Raw genomic sequence first — 16,151 nt, forward strand, 5'->3', positions numbered from 1 at the left:
GAATCGGGTTGAGCCGAATCCACTATTCAGCTTGACCCTCCTACCTTAAAACATCCATATACCCTTATCCAAATGCCGTCTACAGACCCACAACTTATAGTTGAAAGATATTTCAATTGTCTACAACTTTCATTTTCATAGTTTTCCCAAATTACCAAATTCTAATAAGGTTATGGCCTCACGAAGTCAGCTTACCCGAAAACATGACTTTAAGAAAAAATATTTGATGGCTTCTACTTTGATTAGGCTCAAGGGTCCTTCTTGAGATGTCTTTTACTTCACATATATTATCCATATAAATTTTCATTTACAACAAATCATGCCATTTTAAAATTCAAAATTGAAAGTCCTTGAATTTATATCCGTTAGCTCACGAATAGTCCAAGATACAAAAATACGAAATATAACATTCTTCCCCCCTTTAGAACATTCATCCTCGAATGTTAAACTCGCCTCATAAAGTCCTATAAAGAATTTGGGAGAGTCGTTTTTTAAATGCAACAACATATAGTTTCATCTATCAATCAATATAATTAATCTAGAGGTTTAGATTACCTGTAGTCGTAGAGAACAAGTGAGGATACTTATCCTTCATCTCCTCCTCGGCTTCCCAGGTCATCTCTTCTCTATCTTTATTTTGCTACAATACTTTGACAGAAGCCACATCCTTAGTACATAACCTTCTGACTTGGCGATCAAGTATAGATAACTATAGGATTTTTCTCATAAGACAACTCCTCCGTCACCTACATATCATCCACGGGAAATACTTTAGAAGGATCACCAATACATTTGCGAAGCATCGACACGTGAAAGACAGGGTGCACTGCTTCTAAATTAGATGGTAGGTCAAACTCATAGGCAACCTTGCCTATTCTATGAATAACCTGATAAGGGCCAATGTATAGCGGGCTAAGCTTCCCTTTCTTACCGAATCTTATTACCCCCTTCATGGGTGACACTTTCAAAACACCCAATCACTAACCTGAAACTCTAAGGGTCGATGTCGCTTATCTGCATATGATTTATGTCGACTATGGGCTGCCAATAACCTTTCCTGAATAAGCTTTACCTTATCAATAACTTATTGAATCATATCGGGTCAGATTAACTTAGCCTCACCAACATCAAACCAGTCAATAGGTGACCTGCACTTCTTCCATATAAAGCTTCATACGGTGTTATCTGAATACTAGAATGATATCTATTATTATAGGCAAACTCAATAAGTGGCAAATGATCATCCAACTACCTTCAAAGTCAATAATACAGGCCCGTAACATATCTTCTAGCATCTAAATAGTATGTTCAGCCTGCCCATCAGTCTGAGGGTGAAATATTGTACTAAGATTTATTTATGTTCCTAATCCCTTTTGAAATGATCTCCAGAAGCTAGCTATGAATTGATCCCCTTTGTATGAGATAATAGCTATCTCTTTGATATATAACCTCGCATAGTCCTCCGCTAAATATGTAGTTCTAACTGGAAAAAAGAGGGCTGAGTTTATCAGCCTATCTATAATCACCCATATGGAATCATACTTCCATGGAGTGCGAGGTAAGCTTGTAGTAAAATCCATATTAATTGCTTCCCACTTCTAAGTCAGAATTTCCACCTCTTGTAATAGTCCGTCAGGCTTCTAATGCTCAATTTTAACCTGCTGGCAATTTGGGAACTAGGCTACAAACTCTGCTATATCCTTTTTCATGCTATTCCACCAGTATAAACATCTAAGGTCATGATACATATTTGTCGGCCCTAGATAAATAAAATACCATGCATAGTGTGCCTCTCCCAAAACCTGTTGCTGTAGCTCTACAATCTCAGGTACACATAATCTGCCCCTATATCTTAGCACTCTGTTAGGTGTGATCTCGAATGGGATCTTTTCATTTTGAAGGGTTGCATCCCGGTACTGTGCCAGAATAGGGTCTTCATACTGGCGTTGCTTCACCTCTTCCATGATAGAGGATTCAACAACTCCTCGAATAGAAACTCCACCATTACTAGAATCAGCCCAGAAAATACCTTAGCGTCACTATACTAATCTTTATGCAGACTCTATGTTTTCTCTTACCTCCTTTAGTATATATATGTTTTCTCTTACCTCCTTTAGTATATATCAGGGCTCAACTATTGTTTTTCCCTCAATACTAATTATATCTCAATAGTTTTGCCTCAACCATCTTATACTTTTCTTTAATGTATTCGAAATATTGAAATCACATTGCTATTACTGACTTCTTATTATTTTTATCAAGTAATCACTTGATCTCACCCTTAACATACCAATATTCGTAGGTTGCATAACTATTCTTATACAATTTATACAAAGTGCGTTCAATTCTAATCATAGTCTTTTCTTCTCTTGGCTTATTCTTCTCTACATATTTCATTATACTAACACACACTTGCAGTCTATTTTGTCATACCTATTTTGCTTTCTTTACTTACCATTCAAGTTTTTCATATTCTACCATAGGAGAGATTTCTTATCCTTTCTCTTTTGCTACTTGTATGTCACAATATCAGTAGCCAATAACTCTGTTGCCAACATCTTAACCTTTAATCCAGTATAGCCTTGCTATACTTTACAATATCTTTAAGTTACTCATTACTATTCTCTTATCGTATTCATCCCTTTTTATATGAACCCATCCTTTGATGTCATACTATTCAAGGTCTTTACCAATACTTCTCAGCACTGTCTCAGATATCATCTTGGCTTTTATCCATTTATTATTGGCTTTTAGATCTTGCTAACTTGTTCCAGCATAGGATCTCACTTGAAGTTTAAGTGTCACATTAACGTGTTGTAGTGTTGGTTGATTTTATCTTACACTTGTATTTTTCTTATCCACTTCCCCCCTTTAGGGTGTACCCATGTCATTATCTGTTTATATTCTACTCTATGCCTCCATTTCAAATTTTCAAATACATATGATTCTTTTTCAATACATATGATATACAACACCATATCCATATCTTCCTTTATATCATCTATAACTTAGATTACCCATGTAAGAAACCTTAACACAATCATGAGGTGTTGAGAACTCCCGATATATATAGTACAAAATCTCGTCTAATGATTGATACTCCAGTAATATAATTAATGTCGCAATTTATCCAAAGCGACATTCTATTCATTCCAATCAATAATTATCTAGTGCTTATAATCGTTTCAAATTCTCCATTCAATAGCATTTATATTCTAGTGATAAGTGTTTCAAGCTTTCTTATAACACTATCTTTATCCCAATGGATATCACTTGTTACTCTTATAGGTTTAGAATGCATCAGTTGTTTCAAAAATCTACAATCTTTGTCCTTTAAGGATCTCACTATTTTTCTGAGCTGAAGTCATATATACACAATACTCATTTATGCTTCATGCACTTTCACCCTTGTCGTGTATCCAATGCTAACTTCTAATCTTACTCAAAATCATATCAAATTTGTTCTAATAGTGGTTTTGTCTTATCACCTTTCTGTCGTACTACACCTTCAGTTCGTAGCTATCTATTTCTCTTTTTGTCCTATACTCATACTTAATTAATTATGTCTATCTTGGGTGCTTCCTTTATTACTTCTTTCATTTCTATAACAATCCTTACGGTATTCACATTACATCATGTTCGTATACCGTCCTATGACGTAGCACTTCTTAACCTTATTCCCCTTTCTAGTCAATCTTATCCTTAATATCTCACAGACTGTCTTATCAATTCATTCATATCTGTCACAATTCTTTTTCATGTATACTCTTATCTTAATCACACTATTACTTCTTTTAATTATAACTCATCACAATTTATCCCATCTTATCAATTTAGTCGGTGCCTTAATATATCACTCTATCAAGATCTACTAATTTTTTCTAAATCATCTCTTAGTATCACAAGCCCTTACGAATCATCTTAGCATTTCATCAACAACATATGAAATACATAATCCTAAATAGCCCACAAGTTTATGTTTTTCTTTCACAATTTCCATCTCCAACTAGTTGGTTAAGAACTAATGAAATGTTATCCACAAGCATTTCTCAACGACCACCAGAAGAAAACTAGAATCCGATAAGCACCACAGGACTTCTTAGTGCTTAATGTACCTCGTTTACCTCCAGGCTTATTCTTGAATCGTGAATGAATTATTTAATTCATAAAGTACTTGCTGCATGCTTTGTACTTTTCAACAAAAGTGAAACTTAATTACCGGACATATTTGCCCTTCAACATAAGTTTTTTTAAGACAAAATTGTGGCTGGAAAGTATATTGGTCCGTTCAAATTAATTTTAAACTTTGCTGCTCATATAAGCTTTTTTAAAAATAAAATTTCTCAAGTAAGAATGGTACCTCTTACGGATGACATGGAGGGTATCTCTTAACTATTTACTCCAACATAATAAATTTACCTTGCCGGTATCAATCTTCAAAATATATTATGAACTTATGTCCCATTTTCTCTCTATTTCTAGAAAACTTTTGGCAGAGTTTTCCTCTGTATTTCTTATTATCTCAAAACCTGCATGTAGGAAATACCAAAAATGCCTCACAGGGCCAACATATATATTCATATCATAGCCACACAGGGCGCCCAATATCAACAACAGTATGAAAATGATGGACTTACCTCATATATCCAACTCGAACTGCACCCCTTACACTTTTCTGTCTACTTTTCCTTTTAATTTTCAACTTTACATTTCAATCATATTTCGATATTCTTACCTTATCCAGTATGCCTCTTTCGCACCATTACTTACCTGTATACTGTATAGCTTCTAATATCATCAGTCACTTTCTTCTGTCGATGTCGTTCTTTAGCTGAAATCAAAGGTTAGAAAAAAAAGGAATTTCATTTTCTATGGCTGGGCTCTATCGCACGATCTTAGACATGAAAGAAAGGTAGCATCCTAAATGCTCTGTAGCCTCCTGTTTATAGATGTGGTGCACAACACACCGATAAACAAGACTCTACGAGACACGGTCTGTAGATATTTTGAGAATGAACCTGGCTCTGATACCATTTTTGTCACGATCCAACCCCGTAGGCCGTGACTGATGCCCGAACTGGACACCTGTACACATATCTGTTGTCTATAACTAATTCAAAACTAAACATGATATGGTACTTAAGGAAATAGGATATCATATCAAAACTGTTCCATATTTATATATTAATGCGACCTGTCTCCTAAAGAGTTATAACATCAAAGGTAATGTGGTACGTAAGCCGATAAGGCTGCCACTATACATCACATTCTAAAATATACATGTATATACGCAAGCCGACTAGGCTACCACTATGAATAGGAACGTTCCAAAATATATGTCATACTAGTACATCTAGATAACATCTATATACCACCCACATATATGTCTACAGACCTCTAAGAACATCAATAGTAACATATGACGGGACAGAGCTCTGCCGTACCCATCGATAAATAAATATATACATCAAAATATCTATACCAAAATTCTAGGCTTTGGGACAATGGAGCACTTCCAAAATAGCTGAGTGGAAATCCTAAGCTGGCGGATCCCCAAAATAAATATCTGTACCTACAGGCATAAAATGCAGTCCCCCCAAAGAAAGGGGGTTAGTACGATATATGTACTGAGTATATAAAGCATAACATATCATAAATGAGATCACATCTAAAGTAGAGATTCAGGAGACAAGTATGCTACTCAAGAAATCACTGTACCTATGACTTATAAGATAAAATCATGCATGATCATATCATATACCATATCCGGCCCATTATGGACTCGATGAATCTGTCATACACATGTATATCATATTCAGTCCATCATAGAGCTCGGCGCCATCATCATATCACCATGTCATCATATCATATCATATATATATATATACCGTACCCGAACCTCTAGTGAGGGATTCGGTGAATAATATAGTAAAACTGTGAAACTAATACATACCCATCCTGGTACTTGGTGAAAGATACATTAAGGCATGCACGAGTAGAGTAATAAGTAACCATATACATTTAAATCTTTATTTGAGACTCAATCAATAGAATAATTAAAATGGACCATCATTTAAAAATCAAGACAATAGTCATTTCAAGTAACCTTCGATTGCCGTTATAAATCATGCCAAATATGAATTATACCGAAGCATGAATTATACTAAAATATGAATTTTACCAACTAGGATGGCTGGAACCATACATATAAGTCAAGGTATAACGATCTACATTCTAAAAATTTTGAACATTAGCTATCCTAGTATACCTAAGAATAAGAGTTTCATTGGAATTTATACTTTCATCATTTGTTTGTTTCATATGGATCATGCTAAAAGAGAGAAAGGTTAGCTTTACATACCTTTAGCATTTATACGTATATGCTGCCTAATATAGTCTCAACTTATATTAAAACGTTAAGTACTATGATTAAGCTATGGATAGGAGTAAAACGCACTCTATCGTTAGTAGGTTATTTCTAAAAAAATATTGGACATCACCTCCCTTATACCGCTCACTTTCCCCACTTCCAAACCAGCCATATAATCATCAAGTAATATCAACAATCTAAAATATTAACATAAAAAAGATTTATTATTGACAATAAGCCTAGAATGTTGCCACCCGAATTATGTTAACAAAATAGTAATTTCAGAAAGCCGAGTACCTCAAGTTGTATCTAAATTTTGAAATTGAAAACAACAAAACTGGACTTAATGACCTTCATTAAACGTTTAGATCTCTGTCTTAAGCTTTAAATCTAAAAGGAATCAATACAAAACTTATTTTATACAAAAATATATCCTCAAAACACTAACAGCTATACATGAGGAATTCTTCAATCAAGAATCTGGACAGAACTTGCCTTATGTTTCATTCTTTTTTTTCGACATAATAACAACAGATATAGGCTCTGACATAAACATAAAAGTTGTAGGTACGTGTATTAACTTTCCAAAACATATTTATTTTCTAAAATAAAATGTCTAAACAATGAGATATTCAAGAATTACTACAAGCTACGCAATTCCAAAAATAGATTTGAACACTTACAATCTCCATTCACCTTATTCCTCCAAATTCAAGAACAACAACTCATCAACAACATCAAAACAATATCAACCATTATTATACATAATCACTAAGCAAATTCCTTCCATTTAATCCACCCAAAACAGTCCCTTAACCCATAAATCTCAATAAATTAGCAAATGAGTTTATAACGCTATTTTCTCCGTTCTAATCCGTTAAAACTATAAATAAACTTGTTAACAATAAAAAAGAGACTTTAATATTACCTCAAGTGTGCAGCAACCACATTAAATATTCTCCTTATTGGCTGATATTTAGCTCAAATTGAAGGCAACATGACGTACAACACTTTTCCCTTTATGAGCTTCGGATTTCGAGACTCGAATTTTTGTCGGATTTGGTTTTTCTCTCTAAGATTTTCCCCTCTCTCTCTCTAGAAATTTCTGGATATTTCCTTATTTGAGAATGAAGAAGGAGGCTGAAAATATCCCTTAAATGATGTGGGTATTGGGCCTGACCCGAGTTGGAATCAGATTGGGCCGAATCCACTATTCAGCTTGACCCTCCTACCTTAAAACATCCATATTTCCTTATCCAAATATTGTCTATAGACCCACAACCTATGGTTGAAAATATATTTCAATTGTCTACAACTTTCATTTTCATAGTTTTCTCAAATTACCAAATTCTAAAGAGGTTATGGCCTCCCGAAGTCAGATTACCCAAAAACGTGACTTTAAGAAAAAATATTTGATGGCTTCTACTTTGATTAGTCTCAAGGGTCCTTCTTGAGATGTCTTTCACTTCACATATATTATTCATATAACTTGTCATATACAACAAATCATGTCATTTTAAAATTCAAAATTAAAAGTCCTTGAATTTATATCCGTTAGCTCATGAATAGTCCAAGATGCAAAAATACGGAATATAACATATACAATATAAGATTATTTTGGAATCTATAGAAGAGTCAACATTTAAGAAGAAAGTCACTGAAAAACTGACTGGAACATGTTCATACGTTGGAGTATTTAGATTTGATGGCTGAAAGTAGTCACAATCTAAGAAATAAAATTATATAGGCAGGGTCATAATGATGGCACGATTCTATTGAGAAAGAGAATTATATGGGTAGGGTCGAATGATGGCACGACCCTACTAAAAATAAAACTCATATGGATAGGGTCGGATTCACAGCACGACCCTGCTAAAAAAAAATATGGATAGTGTCGGAATGATGGAACAACCCTATATAAATAACAACGTAGTCACCAAAAAGACGGCACTGTGCTTTGCAAATTGGATATGAGAAAGTAGTCACCAAAAATATGATATGGTGCTACACAATTTAAATATGAAAAAATAGCCACCAGAAAGATGACACGGTGTTACATAAATTAGATATAAGAAAGTGGTCACCAAAAAGATGGCACGATGATACACAAACTAAATATGAAAAAATAGTCACTGAAAAGATGGCACGGTGCTACATAAATTTGAATAAGAAAGTAGTCACTGAAAAGATGGCATGGTGCTACAAAAACACTGACAGATATGGGGTTGATGCGAAACAACCCTACAAAGTCACCAGAAATTGACGCACAGTGACCTGTCTGACTGGATTTTCTTTTCTTAAATATTGGGTTCATGTATATATAATTGGGCCCTTTTTTTGTTAACATAACCAATGGCTAGACGGACGTCATATATGGGTCATAGGCACCCGCCGGTAGCAGAAGCTTTGTTGATTTTCTATCAAGATCGTATTATCTCTGATACCATGTGAGAAATATTGGAGAAGAATATTATTAAATTTTGTATCTACATTATTACACAGAGATCCTATTTATAGACACTATAATACAATCCTTTATCAAGTAGGATACTATTTACTATTTTTATTCCTCTATTCCTATTCGTATTCAAAGTAGAATTGTATATACATATTCCTAATGTAACAGACACGATCAAGATCATCATTGCTTGTGATTGTATGTAAACCATGTTGGAACTGGATTGGTAAAGTCTTGAAAGTAATGAATTACCTTGATGCACAAATAATTGGATAGATTCTACGACCTTTTTTTTACCAGGTAGTCCACAACTGTTGATATAATGTCAGAAAATGTATAAGCACTAAAGCCAACTAGATATACAATAAATTCATGAAGTGATAATTGATTAGAATGTATATTACTAAATGGTCATCAGAAGGGCAAGTGTTTTTCATCAATAAGTTAACTTGTAAGGGAACAAAATGAATAAAAAGGAAAGATAAATCTTATGTGGCTCAAAGCTAAAGGACACTTAGGAAAAGCAGAATCTTAGTCAGTATAAGAGTAATTCAACAAAATAGGTCTACCTCAACGAACAACTTTACAGCGACAACAAGATGAGCATTAAAATATGAAAGAGAGATAATTCATTTCCACATATATTTCAACTCTTAACACTGTAATGATTTATCAAAACTCTAGATGAGATTGTCAATGAAATGAGCAAGACCACAACCTATGTTGACTAGAGACCGTTAACAGGACACCCATACATTTTTCCCAATCCAAAGGACCCACATCAATAGCCGTATCTCCCTTCAATTGGTTGAACCAAACTTAAGGAACTCCCTTCAATTGGTAAGTGGCAAATTCTCCTTTTTCACTGGAGTCACACTCATGATATCAACAATCTTTTGGATCTCTTCAATAAACTCTTATGGATCTTTGTCCACCTTAGAACCATGAAAATTTGGGGGATTCATTCTTGTGAAGTCTCAAACTTTTGTCGCTGCCGTACACATATTTGAGTTCACATGAGCTACAACCTCATGATTAGCTTGTGCCGCTATGCTTGGGCAAGCACTTAAAAAGCAGTCCTAAATTTGGCATGAGTGACTTGCCTAGTAAAAAGAACAATCGGAGCTTGAGATGCTTGTCACTCCTCATCTTGATCCACATTCTTTCTCAATGGAGCTCTTCTTGGTGGCATGATTTTGAAATGCATTGAACATGATTTAGAAGGAAACCTTGTAGAGTTCAACAATATCGCACGACTTAAGAGTGATGAAAGAAGTGAAGTTTATTAAACGTCTCATAGCCTATTATTCATAGATGTGACGCGCTTCACACCGATGAACAAGACGCTAATCAACACGGTTTTATGGGACACCTAGGACACTTGAACCTGATGCTCTGATACCAAGTTTTTCATGTTCCAAGCTACACCCTGAACATGACACAATGAATAAGATCCCAAAAGACCCAAAATATCTTAGCATAAGAATGACTTAAGATAACACAAAAATCAACATAGATTGATATGTGGAAGATAAGTCTTAAAGGCAATCTCAACATAAAGAAACAAAAAGTCTGATATATCTTCTTTTTATTTTTTTTATTTTTTTTATTTTTATGGGAACAGACCCTACACGAGGCTCCCACCTCTCGTGCACAGTCAGGGGTTAAGCAACACCCCCAAGCCTTAACATAAATAATCAAAATAAAAATACAAGGAGGGGGACATAAACCTTACCTCCGATCCTATGGTGGTTCATAAGTCGGCTAACCTATTAAGGTCGGCTAACTCATCCCCGATACAAAAAAGAGACTAACTATAACTAGAAAGCAGTAAACCTGTGAGAGGACTCCTCCCGGTACAATTTAACTATGAAAGCATAAATGAGGGAGACTCTCCCCTTCCATGAGAAAATAGGAAAGTAACCTACACTAGTCCTATTCAACTATGCTACGTACCAGACATAGCTACATTGAAGAAGAACAAGTATACGAAACTTCTATCTCGCATGGGATGGGAAAATTCTTTTCATCTTTGCTCTTTTTAGTCTTGTCGTACCAAGAAAATCCAGGTGAAATGTGCCATTGCATCAGTATCATGATTATCAGCTATGGGGGCTGAAAGGAGAGGAAATATATGGATCTATAGTATGCAACAGCCTTGGAGTTGTGGAGAATTAGGTTCAGTAGTAGATCCCTCTTTTGGTACCTGCACAGGCAAACAACACCAAAAAAACACACAAGCAAACTATTGTGTGCTGCATATGCTGTATACTGCTGCTGCTGTGCTGCATATGGTAGGTACAGATGGTGGGTGATGATGATGGCTGCAGTATCCTTGTGAAGCCAAGAATTCTCAACTTTGAAGTTGTAGCAGGTGTGCATCAGTGAACCTGCATTAGCAATTAACAAAGGGGGAAGCAATTGTGGGAAGAGAAAAGGCTGATGCATGTTTTTGTGCAACTCCTTGTTGCTGCCATTGTAGTTAGGCTGCTTGTTGGTCTTTGTTTTGAGGTGGTTAAGCTTCTTGGAGTACCTGCACAGACAAACAAAAACAACAAACCACACAACCAAAGAAATCTGGAAGCTGCTGTAACCATGTTTCTTGTGTGCTGCAAGTTGTTGGAATTGTTGCTGCAAGGGGCTCCAAAATATTTGGTGTTGCTGCAGGTAGTGAAAATTGTTGGAGGGTGCTGGAGAGTTCCTGGTATGTGGACATAGACATACAAAACCAGAAGAGTACAAAAACAAGCAACTGTGCATCTCCTTGGTGCTTCCTTTGTGCTTTGGCTGCATGTTGGTGTCAATTATACAAGAAGGGAGGTCCTTTGTTGTGATCAGGTTCAGCTTCTTGGAGTACCTGCACAGACAAACAAAACCAACAAGCCACACAACTAAAGAAATCTGCATGCTGCTGTAGATAGCTTGTATTTGTTCCTTGTGTGCTGCAGGTTGGTGGAGTTGTTGCTGGGGTGTGTTGATAATAGAGAGTGTGGTTGGCAAGCTGAGTGTGCTTCTCCATAGAAGCCCCAGGTTACTGCAGCCCTCATAGCATTGCCAAAGAGATTCTAAACAAAAACTGTCAACTAAAGACAAGCAACAAAGCAAGCAGGTGTTGAGCTGCTGCAGGTGTTGCAGGTGTTGAGCTGCTGCAGGTGTTGAGTTGCTGCAGGTGTTGTCCTCTATGTATTTGTTGTTAAAGCATGTTGGTGTATATCTCCAACAACCTGCAAATACACAACAAATAACCAGGAACAAGCAAAGACCTGTACAGGTTAATAGAGAAGAATGGGTCTCAAAGAGAATTTTGGAGCCTGTGAGCATTTTCCATGTCGCTCGACTAACGTCTCCACTTATCCGTTTGAGCTGAAACTTTCTGAAGTTTGCATATATATCCTTTCCTTTATCCATGCAAAGTTTGAAGGCTTGTTTCCCAAGTTGGAGCTTCCATTTAGCAAAATTATTCCTTTTTAAGCTTAAGACAGCTGATTGTTTCAAGCTCGCTCGCCTAACGTCTCCAATTATCCGTTTGGGCTGAAATTTCTTGGGCCTTGTCAAAATAATATATGTTGCAATCCTGCAAAGTTTGGGGGCCTTTGGACAGGTCCACAAGTGACTCCTCACCTTGCACCTGCTGATCAGGATCAGCTCCTTAAGGTAGTTGTTGAGGAAGGTAGGAAGCAATCTGAATTTGCAGTACAAAGGATTCCTTATGCAGGATCCTGTTGCTGCTGTAGTGTAGCATATGCAAGTGATGTTGCTGAGATGCTGCAAGACTATGGTAGGTTGTTGGTCTAAGAATTCCAATCTCAGCTGCTGAAACTCCAATACCAGGCTCAAAGCCTTATGATACCTGCACCAGATAAACAAACAAAAGGAAACTTCCCTTTGCTGATTCCTGTGCTGCATCTCTACAACATTCTTGCAGCTCCAAGGCCATCTCCAAGTTATCCATTGGTTCATTTTGCAGCTGCTGTGCCAAGAAGCAAACCTCACCTGGCTTGCATTTGTTTGTTCCCTTTTTCCAAATCTGCTGGTACCTACACAATGAAGCATGAAAAGAAAAAAGAAAATATCTACTCTAATCCTTACCTCTAGGGGTAGGTTGATTGCTCTAGGAAGGCAATAAACAAGGGAGACTCTCCCCTTTACAAAACTCCTAACTATGAATTTATACATAGGGAGTTATGTACTACTATTAATGGTATACAATTCAAGGAGGTTGTTTGATCCTCTTCAGTTTTGTCCTCCTAAAATTTGGCATCCCCATTTTGTCTAGGATGTAGTATCCTCTTGTTTCCTTAGGAAGCTGTTGAGGACTGTAGAATTGAATCATGCTGTCTACACTGTGGCTATGCTTGGAAAGTGTATCTGTAACAAAATTAGCTTCCCTATAGATGTGCTTGCATTGAAAGAAATCCAGCATTATGATCAGTTCCTGCAGGTCTGTGATGTAATTCCTGATAGTCCAGGGTGGTGTAATCTCTTGTTTTAGCCATTTCACAAGTAATTCAGAGTCAACCTCCAGTAGGACCCTGCTGTAGCCATGTTGAATGCACCAAGTGATGCCCAGAAGTGCAGCCTGTACCTCAGCTTGTTTTTTAGAACCAATTCCAAGTGGTGCAGCAAATGCATAAAGGAGGTTTCCTTTGTGGTCTCTTAGGATGCCCCCAGCTCCAATTTTCCCAGGATTATTCAAAGCACTTCCATCAGTGTTAAATTTAACCACATTGTAAGTTGGTTTGTGCCAACTAACCTGGGTTATTTTCAGCTCCTGACTGCAGCTTTCCACCATAATTATTAGCTCCTTCCAGTCACTTGGCCAGCTAAGGTAAGGGAAAGCTGTGAAGATCAGCATGTAAAGTTCTTTGATAACTGAGAACTTCACTCTAGTACTGCTTGACTTTTTTCCTCCATATTTGCTAGCACATCTGTTCTTCCATAGATTCCAACAGATGAATATGGGGGTAGCTTGCATTAATAGTTTATGGACTTCATTATTTGGTTTAACCAACCACCATTTCATCAGAGTGTTCCTCATGGGGCTACTGCTGTGATGTATACCCCAACAATCAGAGAAATAATTCCATATATGTCTAGCCATGTGTCCTGAGATGAATATATGATCTATATTATCCTAACCTGACCTGTAGCAACAAGAGCACTGAACAGGTGCATGACCAAATTTCTCAATACTTTCATTAGTGGGCAACTTGCTTCTGAGAGTTCTCCAAACTAGAAAGGATATCTTAAAAGGTATATTCTTATGCCATACATAAGTGTCAGTCATGGTTTTGTTCCTTTTTGGCCTGATCTTGTTCCAAGCTGAAGCACAAGTGAAGTTTCCATCTGAGGTCAGCTTCCAGTAAGCTGTATCTAGGATGTTAGGTTGATACTTGAAGGAAAAACTAAGAATCTTCTGTATCAGATGCTGTGGTGCATGTTGCCTTACCTTCTCTTCATCCCATTCTCCATTCTTCAGGAACTTGGAGACAGTGGTATTGTTAAGTCTAGATAGACAGTCTTTGTGATAAGCTAGGGGGCCAATTCCTAACCAATCATCCCACCAAAAGCTGCAAGAGCCTGAGTTAAGGTGCCACTATATATGAGGCTCAATCTCAGCTTTGTTTGTCATCATGTGTTTCCACATAATTGATTGACCAGTGTCCCATTTCTTGATTACTGGATTTGCCCTTTGGCAATACTTGGCCCTCAGAAAGCTCCCCCATAGAGTCTTCTTAGACCTAAAAATCCACCATTGTTTATATTGCATTGCTAGGCAGACATCTTTCAGATTTTTCATGCCAACACCTCCTTCATCTGTTGGGTAGCTGAGGGTCTCCCATGATGCCCAATGGTATTTTCTTTTTTCTTTGTCCCATCCCCCAAAAAAGTCTGCTATTAGGGACTTTATTTGTTTGAGTGTAGTGGAAGTTGGAATCATAGCAGATAAGAGATGAATTGGGAGGGACTGCAACACATACTTCACAAGAGCAGCTCTCCCCCCATAACTGAGAATTTTGGTATGCCATCCTCTAATTCTGGATGTTACTTTGGACACCATACTAGTAAAGTATATGATCCTTTGACCTCCAATATATAAGGGGCAACACAAGTAGGTAATAGGGCCATGAGTTGTTTTGAAACCAGTGGTAGAAGTGACCCTTTCAGTGATCTCAGGATCAGTATTCAGAGGGATCATGCACTGACTCTTTTGTGTGTTAATAAGCTGGCCTGAAGTCTGTTCATACACTTCCAGTGTCTTCATGATCAGCTTGAGAGAGTTACTACATGTTGAAGTGAAAATGATTATATCATCAGCAAAGCTCAAATGATTAATCAATGGACCTTTCTTCTCCATGTGGAAACCTTTGTACAAATGGTGTTGATGAAAATTATTGAGCATTCTTGATAGTACCTCAGCACCTAAAATAAATAGGGCTGGGGATAATGGATCTCCCTATTTGAGGCCTCTTGTAGAGTGGAAGAAACCATGCCTACCTCCATTCACAATAACTGAATACCAGTTATTAGCCATAAGTCTCCAAACCATGTCAATAAATCCTTCTCCAAATCCAAACCTTCTCATGACTAGACATATAAATGACCAGGACACCCTGTCATAGGCTTTGGCCATGTCTAATTTGATCACAACATTATCTCCCAGCTTTGGTTTTTTAATGCTATGAGTGATTTCCTGTGCCAACATTATGTTTTCAGCTATACTTCTTCCCTTAACAAAACCTGACTGATTTTCAGAGATCAGTTGAGGAAGAATAGGAGCAAGTCTGAGACATAGGATCTTTGAAATAACTTTATTGGTGAAGTTACTTAGTGATATAGGCCTGAAATCTGATAACTTATTAGGATGATCTACTTTTGGGAGTAGGACCAAACAAGCATGTGAGATGAACTTGGGAATAGAATGCCCACAAAAAAAGTATTTCACCAAATTAAATAAGTCTTCACTGATGATATCCCAGCAAGTTTGGAAGAACTTGCCATTAAAACCATCTGGACCTGCAGCAGATACATCACTGAGGGAAAATACAGCTTCTTTCAGCTCCTCTTTAGTTGGCATAGCATTAAGAGCTTGGTTTTGATTATATGTGATGGATTTGGGGATACATCTGAGGATATCTTCATTGATAGCATCATCCTTACCAGTAAATATCTTCTCAAAGTAGTCACATGCAGCAGTAGCTATATTCTGATCACCTTGAATAGTATTATCCTGTTCATCAGTAATCTGATGGATGAATAATCTTCTTCTCCTTCCTCTAATAATAGCATGAAAGTACTTGGAATTGGCATCTCCCTCCTTAA

This window comes from Solanum dulcamara, chromosome 6 (assembly GCF_947179165.1).
Source record: "Solanum dulcamara chromosome 6, daSolDulc1.2, whole genome shotgun sequence".
NCBI lineage: Eukaryota > Viridiplantae > Streptophyta > Magnoliopsida > Solanales > Solanaceae > Solanum > Solanum dulcamara.